Below are 16,245 nucleotides of genomic sequence, written 5' to 3' on the forward strand. Positions count from 1 at the left end.
ACCAGCGCTGCAAGTGGTGCTGGATGTGGCCACACTGCAGCGCTGTTGGGCGGCTTCAAGGGGGGTTCGGGGAACGCGAGAGCAAACCGGGAAAGGAGACCAGCTTCGCCGCGGTTTGCTCTCGCGTTCCCCGAACCCCCCTGCAAACCGCAGGGAAGGAGACCTGCTTGTTCGGGGAACGCGAGAGCAAACCGCGGCGAAGCTGGTCTCCTTCCCCGTCTTGCTCTCACGTTCCCCGAACCCCGAGCAAGCAGGTCTCCTTCCCTGCGGTTTGCTGGGTGGTTCCCGGAACGCGAGAGCAAACCGCGGCGAAGCTGGTCTCCTTTCCCGGTTTGCTCTCTCGTTCCCCGAACCCCCGAGCAAGCAGGTCTCCTTCCCTGCGGTTTGCAGGGTGGTTCAGGGAACGCGAGAGCAAACCGGGAAAGGAGACCAGCTTCGCCGCGGTTTGCTCTCGCGTTCCGGGAACCACCCAGCAAACCTCAGGGAAGGAGACCTGCTTGCTCGGGGTTCGGGGAACGCGAGAGCAAGACGGGGAAGGAGACCAGCTTGATTACCAGAGGCTTCCTCAGGTATGCTGGGATACCTGCTTATTCCACGGAGGTCAAGAAAAGCGCTGGTAAGTGTCTATACTTGATTACCAGCGCTGGATAACCAGCGCTGGATCCTCTACACCCGAGACAAAACGGGAGTACGGCCAGCGCTGCAAACAGGGAGTTGCAGCGCTGGTGGTGCCCTGCAGATGTGTACACCTCCTAAGTTGCAGCGCTGTAACTCCCTCACCAGCGCTGCAACTTTCTGATGTAGACAAGCCCTCTGTCTGTCTATCTATTTATTTATCATAGATTCCCAGGCCAGAAGGGATCTCTGCGATCAGGTAGCCTGATCTCCTGGCTAACAGAGGCCAGGGAGCTTCCCCAAATCATTCCCAGAGCAGAGCTTTGAGAAAAACAGCCCCTCTTGATTTAAAAAATGTCAATGATGGAGAATCCACCGTGAGCTTTGGTAAGTTGTTCCAATGGGTATTTACTCTCACTGTAAAAATGATCCCTTACTTCCAGGCTGCATTTGTCTAGCTTCAGCTTCCAGCCTTGGATGGTGTTAGACCGAAGAGTCTGTTATTAAATATTTGTTGCCCATGTAGGTACTTATAGACTGTGATCAACTCACCCTAGTGAGAGGGTCTGGATGACTAGCTAGCCAGTGGGTGTGGGGACAGATGGACGGACGATGCTCTGGGGATGGCTAGTGAGAGGGTCTGGATGACTATCTAGCCAGTGGGTGTGGGGACAGATGGCTGGACAATGCCCTGGGGATGTCTAGTGAGAGGGTCTGGATGACTATCTAACCAGTGGGTGTGGGGACAGATGGCTGGACAATGCCCTGGGGATATCTAGTGAGAGGGTCTGGATGACTAGCTAGCCAGTGGGTCTGGGGACAGATGGACAGACGATGCTCTGGGGATGGCGAGGTCCATGGATAGGAACCGTGCTCAGGGGATAGATGCGCACAGTCACCCTCACCCAGAGGTGGATTTACCATGAAACAAACAGTGCAGTGGCATGGGGCCCCCAATAATGGGCCCCCCCCAAAATGCAGGACAAATCTCATCTACAACCTGCCCCTGAGTCCCGGCTGGCGGCGCAGCAGGGCTCAGGAAGGCAGGGCTGCCTGCACTCAGTGGCCGGTGGCCCCTCCTGCCCCAAGCCGCACGCGGAGACCCACTGCCCCCTTCCCTCCAAGGGGCACGCAGAGATGTGCCAGCAGCAGTGCAGCAGGGCTAAGGTGGCTCCCTGACCGCGCTGCCTCCCTTCTTCCATGATTTGCTGCTCCCGGAAGCAGCTGGCATGTCCCTGCAGCTGCTGGGGTGGGTGTGTCTCTGCGTGTTGCCCCCAACCTAAGCGCTGACTCTGCAGCTCCCATTGGCTGGGAACTGTGGCCAGAGACCCCCTCCCCTCAGCCTAGAAGCTGCCACCAGAGAGGTGTGCCGGTCGCTTTGGGAGCCGCGCCGCGCAAGGGAAGCACCGCCGCCGACCCCTACTGCCAGGGCCGGTGCAACCATTTAGGAGACTAGGGCACTGGGATTTGGGGGGTGCCATTTTCTTCAGCAGCGACCGTGGCGGACGGATCTTCAGCCACCCCAGTTGCCGCTGGCATTTAGGCGGAGGGAGCTGGGGCAGGGGAGTGCGAGGAGGGCAGCCTGCAGCAAGTAGGGGGGCGGCATGCAGGGGAACTCCCTGCCCCAGCTCACCCTTGCCCTGCCTCCTCCCCGAGCACGCCGCGGCTGCTTTACTTCTCCTGCCTACCAGGCTTGCAGCACCAATCAGCTTAGGCACCGCAAGCCTGGGATGTGGGAGAAGTGAAGCAGCGACGGTGTGCTCATGCACGGAGCAGGGGTGAGCTGGGCACGGAGGGTGCCTCATGGCGGAGGGTGAGGGGTGGGGAGCTGCTGCAAGCGAGGAGTCTCAGGGCGGAGGGGGGGAGCACCTCAGGGCAGGGGCGTGGGGGGAGGGGCAAGGTGGAAGTTTCGCCTAGGGCACGAAACATCCTTGCACCGGCCCTGCCTACCGCACCCCAACCCCCTGCCTTAGCCCAGAGCACGCACCCCTCACCCAAACTCCCTCCCAGAGCCTGTACCCCTCTCCCCATCCCACACCCCAACCCACTGCCCCATCCCAGAGCCTGCACCCAAACTCTCTTGCAGAGCCCGACCCCTCATCCCATCCCAACCCCCTGCCCCAGCCCAGAGCACGCACTCAAACTCCCTCCCTGAGCCCGCACTCCATGCCACACCCCAACCCCCTGCCCCATCCCAGAGCGTCATGGTATAATTCCCCACTCTGAACCTTAGCGTCCAAGAGATGGGGTACCAGCGTGAATTCCTCTAAGCTCAATTACCAGCTTAGTACTTGTAGCGCTGCCACCAACCAGGAATTCCAGTGCCTGGTACACTCTGGTCCCCCCAAAACCTTGCCCGGGGACCCCCAAGACCCAGACCCTCTGGATCTTAACACAAGGAAAGTAAACCCTTTCCCTTACCATTGCCTCTCCCAGGTTTCCCCTCCCTGGGTTACCCTGGAAGATCACTGTGATTCAAACTCCTTGAATCTTAAACAGAGAGGAAAATTCACCTTCCCCCCTCCTTTTCTCTCCCTCTCCCAGACTCTCCCTGAGAGAGAAAGTAATCCTAACACAGAGAGAAATTAACCTTTCTCTCCCCCTTCCCTCCTTTCTCCCCACCAATTCCCTGGTGGATCCAGACCCAGTCCCCTGGGGTCTCACCAGAAAAAAAAAATCAGGTTCTTAAACAAGAAAAGCTTTTAATTAAAGAGGGAAAAACAGTAAAAATTATCTTTGTAAATTTAAGATGGAATATGTTACAGGGTCTTTCAGCTATAGACACTGGGAATACCCTCCCAGCCTAAGTATACAAGTACAAATTAAAATCCTTTTAGCAAAATACAAATTTGAACTCCTTCCAGCCAAATACACATTTGCAAATAAAGAAAACAAACATTAGCCTAACTTGCCTTATCTACCTAGTACTCACTATTCTGACCTTATAAGAGCCTGTATTGGAGAGATTGGAGAGAAACCTGGTTGCACGTCTGGTCCCTCTGAGCCCCCAGAGTGAACAACAACCAAACACTAACAGCACAGCACAAAACTTCCCTCCCTCAAGATTTGAAAGTATCCTGTCCCCTGATTGGTCCTCTGTTCAGGTGACAGCCAGGCTCACTGATCTTGTTAACCCTTTCCAGGCAAAAGAGATATGAAGTACTTCTGTTCTATTAACTCTTACTTATCTGTTTATGACACAGAGCCTGCACCCAAACTCCCTCCCTGAGCCCGACCCCTCACCCCATCCCAACCCCCTGCCCCAACCCACACCCCAACCCCCTTCCCCATCCCAGAGCCTGCACCCAAACTCCCTCCCAGAGCCTGACTCCCGCACCCCAACTCCCTGCCCTTCCTTTTACTTACAATATAGGAGGAGGCTGAAGGAAAAAAGAAAGAAAAAGGGGGATAAGAGAGAATGTTCTTTTTCTTGGCTGGGTCCCCAGCCCCCCCCCAATGAAGCTGCACACAGGGCCCCACTAACTCCAAATCCGCCCCTGCCTTTGCCCATGACCCCGGTCCCTGCAGGCCCGGACTCAGCTCCCTCTTTAGCGCAGGAGGCACTGACGATCCCAGGGCGCCCCCTGCTGGACGATTGGCGGAGTCCTCAGCCGAGCTGCAGCCGCCTTCCCTGCGGCAGGGATGCTGCGGTGCCGGGGCCAGCTGGGCGGAGGAGACGCCCTGGCCAGGTCGGCAGCTGCCCGTGTGGCCGTATGGGAAGGCAGCGGGCGGCGATGACAGGAGCCGTGGGATCGTGACGTGAGGCGGGCAGTGAGTGCGTGGCACGGCCCGGGCTGGCCTCCGCCGGGCTCTCCTGGCAGTGGGCACTGTGCTCCCACCGGGGGAGCCCCGAGCCGCTGATCCACAGGGCTGGGGCCGCTGGGGGCTTTGTCGTCCCGGGTGGGGCAGACCGGGGAGCGCACAGAGGCTGGGAGACAAAGGGGGCAGCTTGGGGGTGGGGGAGCGGACTGGAGCAGGTGGAGGAGGGAGTCCTGGGCACTGGAGTGGGGCTTGGAGAAGGTCCTGGAAGTAAGGGGCTGCTGATGGAGCAGGCATCCCGGTGGGGCAGGCTGGCATCACCCCAGCTGCACCAGGCGGGCGGGGACCCTGACTGGACAATGGCATCTGTTGCTTTGGTCCGGGCTGTGATTCTGGCCTGGTGGTGTGCTGGGAGTGGCACTGTAGGGGGAAAAGCCCGTGCCAGACCGGCTGCGCCCTTCGTGCCGCAGGCAGGGACCGTGGGAATGGGCTGGACTGCGTGTGGGGCCAGATCCCAGCTGGTGCCAATCGTCCGTAGCTCCATTGGACTTTCAGAGATTTTTCCGTGTTCTCTCGCCACCCTCCCACTGTGTGAGGTCATCTCCCCTCTATTTACCAAAGGTGCTGTGGGCAGGGCTCTCACCCCTGCTTCCAGACATGAACCAGGCTCTAAGGACTGGGGGGCAGGAGGGGACTTCCCTTGAGGAGGGAAGTGTGACACTTCTGGGGTAACCCAGGGGGTGCAGTGTGAATCAACTACAAGAGAGTCTTGTCCGTGCCCACTGGGGGAAACTGGCCCCAAACCACTGGCTGGTGGCCACTGCGGGCTCTGCAAGCCCTGTTCTTCCCTGCCGCAGGCTAACAATCTACACACCTCAGCCCTAGGGCTCCCTATGTGGGGCCTTGGGGCAGAGCAGACATACCCTGTAGCTAAATCTATGGAGTTGTCAGTCCCCTCAACGTGTGTGTACACCCCTCCTTCCCCAGCATCCCACTGAGTGCCCAGGCCCTTGACTCCTGGACACCACAATGCCCATGGATTCGCTGGCCCTGCAGAAGCAGGGCCCCCAGTGCAGCTCACTAGTTTCTCCTTGGCACCCAGCACCAGCCATCTCTGCATTAAAACCAATTAGGCGTTTATGTGACAGAGCTTAGGATAAAGCTCCAAATAGACGTGAGCGGAAGGATCGGAAACATCTTATTACAGATACACCAAAAATAGAAACCAGCATCTCGAGCCCCTCCTTAGGAACAAGTCCCTGCCTCGCCTACCAAGGTATTTCTCACCCAGTGGTCAGTCCATCTGGAGAGTGATTGGCCAGCTGAGAGCTGGGCTCCTTTCTGCATGAGACGCTCATGCAGGCGGGCGGTGCCCCTCCAGAACGGATGCCATCTTGTGCCCTCCTTTCCCATATTCTACAGCTCCAGACCTTTCGTCTCTTTTCCCAACCAGGGCGTTTCATTAACTTCAGCTCGCCCCTGCTGGGCCCACTAGTCAGGGTCCTTTTTCCTGGGCTCTTCTGAGCTTTGTAAAGGCCCGAGACAGCCTCTGTCTAGGCTGTGAACACTTGGCTAGGCTGGGGCGGAAGATGGCAATTCTCACTCTGCATTAGGTCTGAGAACGCTCCCACCCACCTGGTGACCAGTTTCACGTCCAGCAGCTTTGGCCACACTATACTCCACGGTACCTGACTCGTAAGGCTACGATTACACTACAGCCTGTGTTGGGTAAGCGTATGTCGCTCAGGGGTGTGAATATGCCACCGCCTGGAGCGACTGAAGTACACCAGCATAAAGGCTGATGTGCACAGCGCTGTGTCGATGGGAGAGCGTCTCCTGCCAATGCAGTTCCTGCCGCTTGCAAAGGTGGGTTTTTATGCCGACCGGACAGCTCTCTCCCATCGGCAGAGTGTCTGCCCTAGATCCGGTGCAGCTGTGTCGGAGCAGCTATGCCACTGCAGCGCGGTACATATAGACACACCCTTAGACTCTTTCCGGTATGTGCATCCCACAATAACCATGACAACCAAAGAGTAGGTTTAGAACAAACATAAAGCAGCTCTTCTACACACAGTGCACAGGCAACCGGTGGAACTCGTTGCCAGGAGACCCTGTGATGCCCAAAAGTACAGCTGGGTTCAGAAAAGGACTAACTAAGTTCATGGAGGATAGCTCCATCAGTGGCTATTAGCCAAGATGGTCAGAGATGTAATCTCATGCTCTGGGTGTCCCTAAACCGCTGACTGCCAGAAGCTGGGGCTGGACAGCAAGGGATGGATCACTTGATAATTGCCCTGTTCTGTTCATTCCCTCTGAAGCACCTGGCACTGGGCACTGTCAGAGACAGGACACTGCACCATTGCTCTGACACAGTCTGGCCATCCTTCTGTGCTTAACCAGTAGGTTCTTAGTTTTTGGCACAGGCCACGCCCAGCCCCCTTCGGTGAAATATCAGGAAGGTGGCGCTCACAGGGGATGGGCATGTCTGGGCATATCTGTGTTTCCCCAACATGGGGCACTGGGATCTTGATAGGTTTGTGACTGTGGGGTCCTGGTGCCTTCCTGGGAAGCAGCTGTTGCTGGGCGGCTTTGGGGACTGGGCAAGATGGGGCTGGGGTTAGGTCCAGCCTGGCTGTTGCTGTGTTCCCAAGTTTTGATGTGGCCTAAATCTCTGTGTCCAGCCCCTTCCCGACTCCTGGATGTGAGGAACTCCTCTCTGCTTTGCTCATGGCTCAGAACAATCCACAATGGCCCTGTGAAGAACGGCCATTCATGTGTAGACGGGCGTGTGCACATGTATATGGCACTTCCCCACATGCATGGCGGAATTGTCCCGCAAGTGGTGTCAATGCAAGGGGAGGGGGAGATTGGTGAGTGAGCAAGAACTGCACCTCAACGGGGGTAGGGTTAGCTGCCCTCGGCCCGGCTCCCTCGTGGGAACCCATGATAGAAAGGCAGCAAGGGACTGATGTCCCAGAATTAACTCACACCCGAGGAGGAGATTCTGATCTGTGATCCAGGGCTGTAAATCTGGAGGGGCCCCATGGGAAGCACCCCCCAAAAATACACTGGGATAAGTGAGAACTGTGCCCGAGGAGCTCCATGCACCTGGTTCACCATTTCTTGCCCCTCACCTTATCATTACACCAGTGCAGGATGGGATGGAAAGCTGCTGAACCCAACGGGTAGCAGTTTGCACCGCCCCTGCATCGGTGTGAATTTCCACCCACCTTGCAAGACTGTGGATTCGCCACTGTGAATTTCCACCTAGTTCACGCTCATCTTGCACCGGTGTGAACATCCACCCCTTTTGTATTGGTGTCGATTTCTCCCCCTTTGTGACCTCACTCCACCAGTGTGTATTTCCACCCACCTGGTAATCACTTTGTAGCGGTGTGGATTCCCTGGCACGAGTTTCCACACAGTTTCCACCCACCTTGCACCTGAGTGAGTTTCCGCTCAAAGTCTCATTTATCAACAAAGCATCTCAGCAGCCAGCCCTGACGCTCAACAAGCAAAATTCACACGTGAGAATCCTCTCGCTCTAAAAGATGCAGAAGCACCGATTCTACCTTCTTAATTGCACTGACACTTTAAAAACAGCCCAGAAAAGCCACATGGTAGAATCAAATGAGAATAATTGGCTCCTCTTGGAACCTCAGAGAAACATTAATTTTTGCACCATGTGTTTCGTATTTTTGCCACTCACCCAGCTAATAGGGCAACTGAATGAGCCAAAACCTTATCTGAATGGTTCAGAGGTGGCTTGATCACATTCTGTAAGTACCTGGCCCTCCTGCTTCATGCAGTGAGCTCTGCCCAGCAAGTCCAACAGAGACAGGCATCCTGGGCAGAGATCTTTTGCCCGCCTCAGAGATCAGTGCTCCCGAGCATGTATGGTGCAGGGACACGGGGCAGCCTTTGCAAACCGAATAAGGGTCTGTGGCTGGTGCACAGCATTTCAAGGCCTTGGGTTAGCAGAGAGAAGTGAACGTCAAGCTAGAGCAGCGGTTCTCAAACTTTTGTACTGGGGATCCCTTTCCCGTAGGAAGCCTCTGAGTGCAACCCCCTCTTGTAAATTAAAAACGCTTTTAAATATGTTTAACACCATTGTAAATGCTGCAGGCAAAGCGGGGTTTAGGGGGGAAGCTGACAGCTCGCAGGTAAGTGAGCCCCCCCATGTAATAACCTCACGACTCCCTGAGGGGGGGAGGGAGAGCTCAGTGTTTGACCATTGGCCTGCTAAACCCAGGCTTGTGAGTTCAATCTTTGAGGGGGGATCTGGAGTAAAAATCTGTCTGGGGATTGGTCCTGCTTTGAGAAGGGAGTGGGACTAGATGACCTCTTGAGGTCCCTTCCAACCCTGAGATTCTATGACCCCCCACTTTGAGAACCCCCGAGCTAGAGTTCAGACTAGCCAGTGTGAGGCCCTCCCCAGCCAAGCTGTTGAATCCATTTTAGTTTTTTTCCCTTTGTCTGTCAGTCCAAGGTGAGAGCTGCTGGCCCTGCACTTAATCCTTTGTTCTCCAGCTCCAGGCTGTGCAGAGAGGTGAGGGGAGATCTGCTTCCTCATGGCTGCTGATTGCTAGTATGTCCCCGACCCTTGGGGTTCCCACTGTCTTGCCAGATCCTTCATTGTTATGGGTCCATTTCAGCTAGGGTGACCAGACAGCAGGTGTGAAAAATTGGGACGGGGTGGAGGGTAATAGGATCCTATATAAGAAAAAGACCCAAAAATCGAGACTGTCTCTATAAAATCAGGACATCTGGTCACTCTAATTTCAGCTAGTTCTTTAAGCTCCCCACCCGGCTGTTTGACACCCCCTCTCCTGTCCCTTGCTACGCCCCAGGAACAGCTGTTTAACCTTTTTGCACCCAGTGGGGTGCAGCTGCTAGACAAGTGAGTCACTGCCATGCCCAGCATTCATAAAAACATTACAAACAATCCCCACTTTGTCACAGCTGCCGGCTCCCCTTCTGGCCTTGCGATCTATGAACTGTTGCATAACAAGTATTTGCCTTTTTGAGCCAGTGAGGCCAAAGGACCAAGATTGGAGAGAGCCGTTTAATTCTCAAACAACTCTGAAAGTGACAAAACAGGAAATGGTGAAGCAAATCTGTCCAGACCCGCAGGCCTCCACAGGCTGATGTCTCTTGCTACTGGAAGAGAATCCTGTGAACGTTTCCTGCTATACCAAGGTGGCAGAGGCCTAGATCTTCGTCAGTGACAGTTGTGCTTTATGCCAGCTGATTAGTGGAGATCTAGCCAGTAAAGAGATTATAATGGGACTTTGTTTGGTACCAGGAGCACTGTTCATTAATTTGATTGGATAAGCTGGTATGTTTCATGAGTGCTTGTTGGAACCTTAATCATTCTTGTGGTTCTGGGCTGGTGAGACTCATGTTGATCAGCTTCAAATAGCAAAGATGCTCCTCAGATCTCCTAGACTGTTATTATTCCTATTTCTTGTAAGCCTTTTCAGCTACCGGCTTCTCAGTTATTCATTTCCACTCAGCACTCTCATAGCACTGGTGTCAATTTTCACTCGTGTGAACGTCCATCCACTTTGCGCTTGCTTTTCACCGGCAAAAATGGCCACATGAAGTTGCATTAGTGCTCAGCAGTGTGATGAGCAGCAGAGAATATTGTCTTTTGGGCATTTGAATTCATTACTGTAATGTAGCTTCTTGAAGTGGAGAGGAAACGGTGGGTGGTGGGAGCTTCTGCTAGTGGTATTGGGTTTGCACGTTGTGTGACGTAGCTAATACCTTGTGTTTACATGGGCGGTATGGTTGAAAAGATAACAAAACATTTCTTATACAAAATAATGTATTCCTGCTCTTTATCAGAAGCTTCTCTGAAAAGCTGTGTGTTATTTTCTAAAGAGCCAAATTCTCTTGCATGAGAAACATATCGATTGAGCTATTTCGTCTGAAACAGCTACATTAAAAGAACATTGAGGTTAGGAGCACTGCCAAGTTAGGAGATGCCAGAGTTCAGGATGCCAGAGCAATTTAAATTCACCCCTCTTGTGTATTATGATCAAGTCTTTAATTACGTGATCACAGAGTTTTTTTCACAGCGCCCCTGCCTCATTCAGCGCACAAGAAGGATGGGGCTTGTTCAATATTTCTTTGTATCCTCATTGTTCGATGCATGACCCCCAGGTCTGACTGACTGCCCTGTATTCAAACCTGGTTCTGAAGACAGAATTTTTATTTTCCTCGGGGGCGTTTCTATGGTGCCTGTCACTATAGCATTGGAGAGCTTCACAAACACTAGTGACCCCATCTTCACTGTCCCTGTGGGAGGCGAGGGTGTGGGCACATCCCCACTTTGCAGGTGGGGCACTGAGGCACAGAGATCAAAGCCAAAATTGTCACCCATGCATTGCCACTAATTGTGGGTGCCCAGTTTGAGACGCCTGGTCCTGACTTTCCCACACACTTCGCGCTAGGTAGCCACTTTGTGTGTTCAGAGGGCAGCCGCCATTGATGTCCGGTGCAGCTGGGAGTGCTCAGTTTGGTTTCTGTGACTTGCAGAGACAGGGCTAGAATCCAGTTCTCCAGGATGGCGTTGAGCTGCCTTGGCCATGAGACCCTCCCTTCTCTGCCCCCACCCAATACTCTGCCTCTTGCACAACACACCTTCCAACTTCTGTAACAAACGAGGCAGGGGCCTTGCCTACAACAGCCTCCTTCCCTGCACACCCTGATTCATCACCAGGGCTGGGGTCCTGTGGAAAAAAGCAGCACGTGATCATGTCATTAAGGGACACCTACCCTCTGTCCCCCTACAAGGTCTGCCCTGGCTCGCCTCATCACCCACTTCTTCCGTTCCTGCTGTCGTCTCTGGTGGATATCTGGAGAGCAGGCTGGCCTCCCCCACTGCAGATTCATCCTCTCTCCTTTCAGTTCAGCCATTGCTCTGGCTGAACAGCTTCGCTTCTCTAGCTCCATTGAATCCTGCCTGCCTTTGTCTCAGCCCCTCAACTCCTGCCTCCGCTGCCCTCTCTGCACAGAATGGTGCCCATTTCTTCCAAGAGAACGCTGATAAAATACCGCGTGATCTTCTTCATCCCTTCGGCTTGTCTTCCCTTCCCCCTCCAACTCCATCCTCCTTCTCCCCGGTACAAGTTTCTCACCTGCTCTCCTCCTCTAACCCACTTGCCCCAGTGACCCCATCCCGTCTCCTGATCTCCCTCACCCCCACTCCCATCCCCTCCCTTCTCCTCTGGCTCTTCCCCTCCCCACTACAAACATGCTCTAGTCCAGGGGTTCACAACACATTTTTTGGTGGCCTCAGAGTGAGGCCACGAACTCTTGCTGGTGGCCACTCTGACAAATTTTCCTAAAATACTTAATTAACTTTAGGAAAAACAAATAAATATGCACATATCCATGTCCAAATCATTACAATTTATTTATGTAGGGTTTTTTTTGCAAACTCAATAATAAAAATAAATTACAGTTGTATTTTGGTGCCAGGGCTCCCGCTTCCTCCTCCGGCCTCCCAGACTCCACTTCTTCCTCTGCCCCCCCCATTGTCCCAAGCTCCCTTTGACGGCCTCAGACCCAGGCTCAACCTGTTCCTTGCCTCTCAACCATGGCACCAAAGTAAGTCTGGTCCTGCTGAAACCCTGCTGCCCTGGTCTGAAGCCCAGAGCCAGTGCCCCACAGCTGGAGCTGAGGGAGAGAGGGGGGCTGAAGCCTGGAGCCCTGCCATCCTAGGGGGCTGAAGTCCAGAGCCCACTGCCAGAGCCCCATGGCTGAAGCCAGGCATCTCAGAAACCCCACCCTTGATCCCGCTGGCCTCTACAGCTACTGCGCCATCTCCCTTCCCGCTGCCATTGAATGGGCTGTCTACAGTCATTTTCTGGAGCTCCTCTCCTCCAGTTCCATCTCAGAACCCCTTCAGTTTGTCTTCCGCCTCTTGCACTCCACTGAAACCGTCTCTCCTGAGCTCTTCCTAGACAAAGCTCAGAACCATACTCCAGCCTCATCCTCCTTAACCTGTCAGCGGCCTTTAACACTGTTGACCATGCACGTCTTGAGATCTTCTGCTCCTCTGGCTTCCATGACCTGTCCTCTCCTGGTTCTCCTCCTACCTCTCTAGTCACTCCTTCAGCATCTCCTTCAAAGGATCCCCCCTCCAGCTTTCTGTGGGGGTCCACAGGGCTGTGTCCGTGGTCCCCTTCTCTTCTCCCTCTACACCATATCTTTGGGTAATCTCATCTGCAAACATGAATTCAGTTCTGTGAGAGTGAGGGATCATCCTTCAGGGTAGGTGGTAGATCCTCGATGATGCGCTGGAGAGGTTTTAGTTGGGGGCTGTAGGGGATGGCTAGTGGCATTCTGTTACTTTCTTTGTTGGGCCTGTCCTGCAGCAGGTGACTTCTGGGTACCCTTCTGGCTCTGTCAATCTGTTTCTTTACTTCCCCAGGTGAGTATTGTAGTTTTAAGAATGCTTGATAGAAATCTGGAAGATGTTGCAGTTTTGTTTGGTACCCCTCAGTGGGATCAGAGGGTAATGGCCTGTAGAATGTGTTGTCAGAGTGTTGTCTAGCAGCCTCACTCTCACAGATCTTGGGAGACAGGCCAGTCCTCGCTTACAGACAGGCCCCTAACCTGAAGCAAATATCAGCAACTACACACCACACAACAGAAATGCTAACCCAGGAACAAATCCCTGCAACAAACCATGTTGCTAACTCTGTCCGCACGTCTGTTCAAGGGACATCATCATAGGACCTAACCACATCAGCTACACCATCAGGGGCTTGTTCACCTGCACATCTACCAATGTGATATATGCCATCATGTGCCAGCAATGCCCTTCTGCCATGTACATTGGCCAAACCGGACAGTCTCTACTCAAATGAATAAATGGACACAAATCAGACATCAAGAGTTTGTAACATTCAAAAAGCAGTAGGAGAGCTCTTCAGTCTCCCTGGACATTCAATAATGGACTTAAAAGTGGCCATTCTACAACAAAAAAACTTCAAAAACAGACTTCAGTGAGAAACTGCAGAACTGGAATTAATTTGCAAACTTGACACCATCAAATTAGGCCTGAATAAAGACTGGGAGTGACTGGGTCACTACAAAAAGTAATTTTCCCTCTGTTGATATTCACCCCTTCTTGTCAACTGTTGGAAATGGGCCACATCCACCCTGATTGAATTTACCTCGTTAACACTGACCTCCCAGTTGGTAAGGCAACTCCCATCTTTTCGTGTGCTGTGTATTTATTCCTGCCTACTGTATTTTCCACTCCATACATCTGATGAAGTGGGTTACAGCCCACAAAAGCTTATACCCAAAGAAATGTGTTAATCTCTAAGGTGCCACAAGGACTCCTCGTTGTTTTTGCTGATACAGACTAACACAGCTGCCTCTCTGAAACTTAATTCAATTCCCATCTCTACACTGCTGACTCTCAGATCTACCTCTCCGTTGCAGACCTGTGGCCTTTTGTCCAAACTAGAATCTCAGCCCCTCTGTATGACATCTTTTCTTGGCTATCCAGCTGCCCACTCAAGCTCAACATGGCTAAAAGAGAACTCTTCATCTCCTTTCCCAAGCTCTCCCTGCAATCTCCCGTCTTCACGGTGATCAATGTCACCATCCTGTCTGTCACTCAGACCGGTAACCTGGGTGTCATCTTCGACTCAGACCTCTCTCTAGGTCCTCCCAACCAGGCTGTGGCTAAGTCTTGCAGATTCTTTCTGTATGGCCTCTCTAAGATCCCGGCCTTCCTATCCATCTGCACTGCAAGCCCTCGTCATGTAGTGTCCCAGTCATGGCACCCTCCTTCCCTGTAGCAGTGACACATGCAATCCTGGCCCGCTGATATCCATTCAGTTCCCTAGCCCGTTGCTCTGACCATGTCACCCCTCTCTTTGCACCCTCCAGCAGCTTCCCGTTCCCTTTTGCATCCAACACATTGTCTTCACATTCTAGGCCCTTCATGGTCTATCCCCACCCGACATTGTCGAAGTGGTGATGCTCCACTGCCCACTAGTTACATTTTCAATGAAGCACTCTCAGGCTTTCTCCCCGCTTCCCCTCACTCCTGGCAGGAGTTCACTGCCAACATCCCTTGAGCCATCTCATTAGCCGCCTTCAAATCCCACCTTAAAACACTCCTTTGCCGCGATCTGTCCATTCACCTGTATCCCATGGTCGTCTCTTGTCCTATACTTTGATTGTGAGCTTTTTGGGCAGGGTCTATCTTGTTGTTCTGTGTCTATATGATGCTTAGCGAGGAGTGCGGGATGCTCCCTTGAAGAGGGGGGGCCACTGATGCCCGGATTGTGGCCTTGCCCCCGGCTCTGCTCCTCCCCCCAACGCTCTGCATCCGCTCTGCCTCTTACCCTGAGGTTCCACCCTCACTCTGCCTCTTCCCCTCTTCCCCCCGCCCGAGGCCTGGGCCAGCTCTGCCTCTTCCCCATGAGGCCCCACACCCTGCTTGCTTCTTTCTATCCCCTCCCTCCATCCATTGCTTGCCCTTAAGGCAGATAAAAAGTGATGGGGCCATGGTGCCCTGGGCCCACACTTTTCTGGCGCCCCTGCCCCTTGCACGGCAAGGTCCTTGTCCATGGCTGGGGATCCAGAACACTACGCTACTACAAATAACTCATAATAATGAAGAGTGCGCTCATTTCTGAGCACTTTGCTTTGTAACCATATTTTAACATTGGTTTTAAAATCTAATTTCCCACTTTTAAAAAAAAATCTTAAAAGTTGGAAGAATAGAAATCACCTCGTCGGCCCCCATCTTGACCCCTCCATGGATTGGAAAGTTTAGACTCACAGCATGAACCTCTGCCACTTGCACTATGGAGAAATTGGTAGCAGTAGAAGGTTGTTTTCTTTTATGCCAGTGGTCACCAACCGGTCGATCCTGATCGACTGGCCGATTCTAGAGGATCTCTGGTGGTGCAGTGTGACTGCCGCTAAAGCAGGCTCCCTGCCTACACCAGCCCCATGCCACTCCTGGAAGTGGCCAGTGCAGCCCCATGGCCCTGGAGGTAGGGGGCAGGGGTCTCCATCCACACACTGCTCCTGCCTGCAAGCACCATCCCCGCAGCTCCCATTAGCTGGGAGACCTGCAGGGGCGGTGCTTGCAGAGAGGGGCAACGCATGGAGCCATGTGTCCCCTGCCCCCCAAGGGGCCGCAGGGGTGCATTGGCCCCTTCTGGGAGCATTGTGGGATCAGGGTAGGCAGGGAGTCTGCCTTAGCCTTGTTGCACCTGCCACCAACTGGGAGCTGCTGGAGGCCACACCCCAACCTCAATCCCTGAGTCCCCTCCTGGAGCCAGCACCCCATACCCCCTTCTGCACCCCAACCCCCCTCCTGCACCCCAAGCCCCAGCCCTGACTCCACTTCCAGAACCAGCACCCCAGACCCCCTCCTGCACCTCAACACTCTGCCCCAGCCGAGCCCCCTCCTGCACCCAAACTCCCTCCTAGAGCTTGCACCTCTCACCCCCACCTGCACCCCAACCCCCTGCCCTTGGTTCAGCCCAGAGCCCCCTCCCACACTGTGAACCCTTCGGCCCCAGCCCAGAGCCCGCATAGCCTCCCCAACCCCATGCCCCAGCCTGGTGAAAGTGAGTGAGGGTGGGGGAGAGAGAGCAACGGAGTGAGGTGGGGGAATGGAGTGAGTGGGGCGGGGCTTTGGGGAAGGGGTGGGGTAGATCCTGCGTCATCCTTAGATTCAAAAAGTGATCTTGGTCTTAAAAATGTTGGAGACCACTGGTCTATGTGAACCAGCCACACAAGGGGGTAAGCTGAGTGGGTTTTCCAGCTGTTGGCTGACAGCAGGGGAATGGTGGGAGTGTCCTCTACTGGTTACAGACCCTT

This window comes from Gopherus flavomarginatus, chromosome 5 (genome assembly GCF_025201925.1).
Source record: "Gopherus flavomarginatus isolate rGopFla2 chromosome 5, rGopFla2.mat.asm, whole genome shotgun sequence".
Classification (NCBI taxonomy): Eukaryota; Metazoa; Chordata; order Testudines; family Testudinidae; genus Gopherus; species Gopherus flavomarginatus.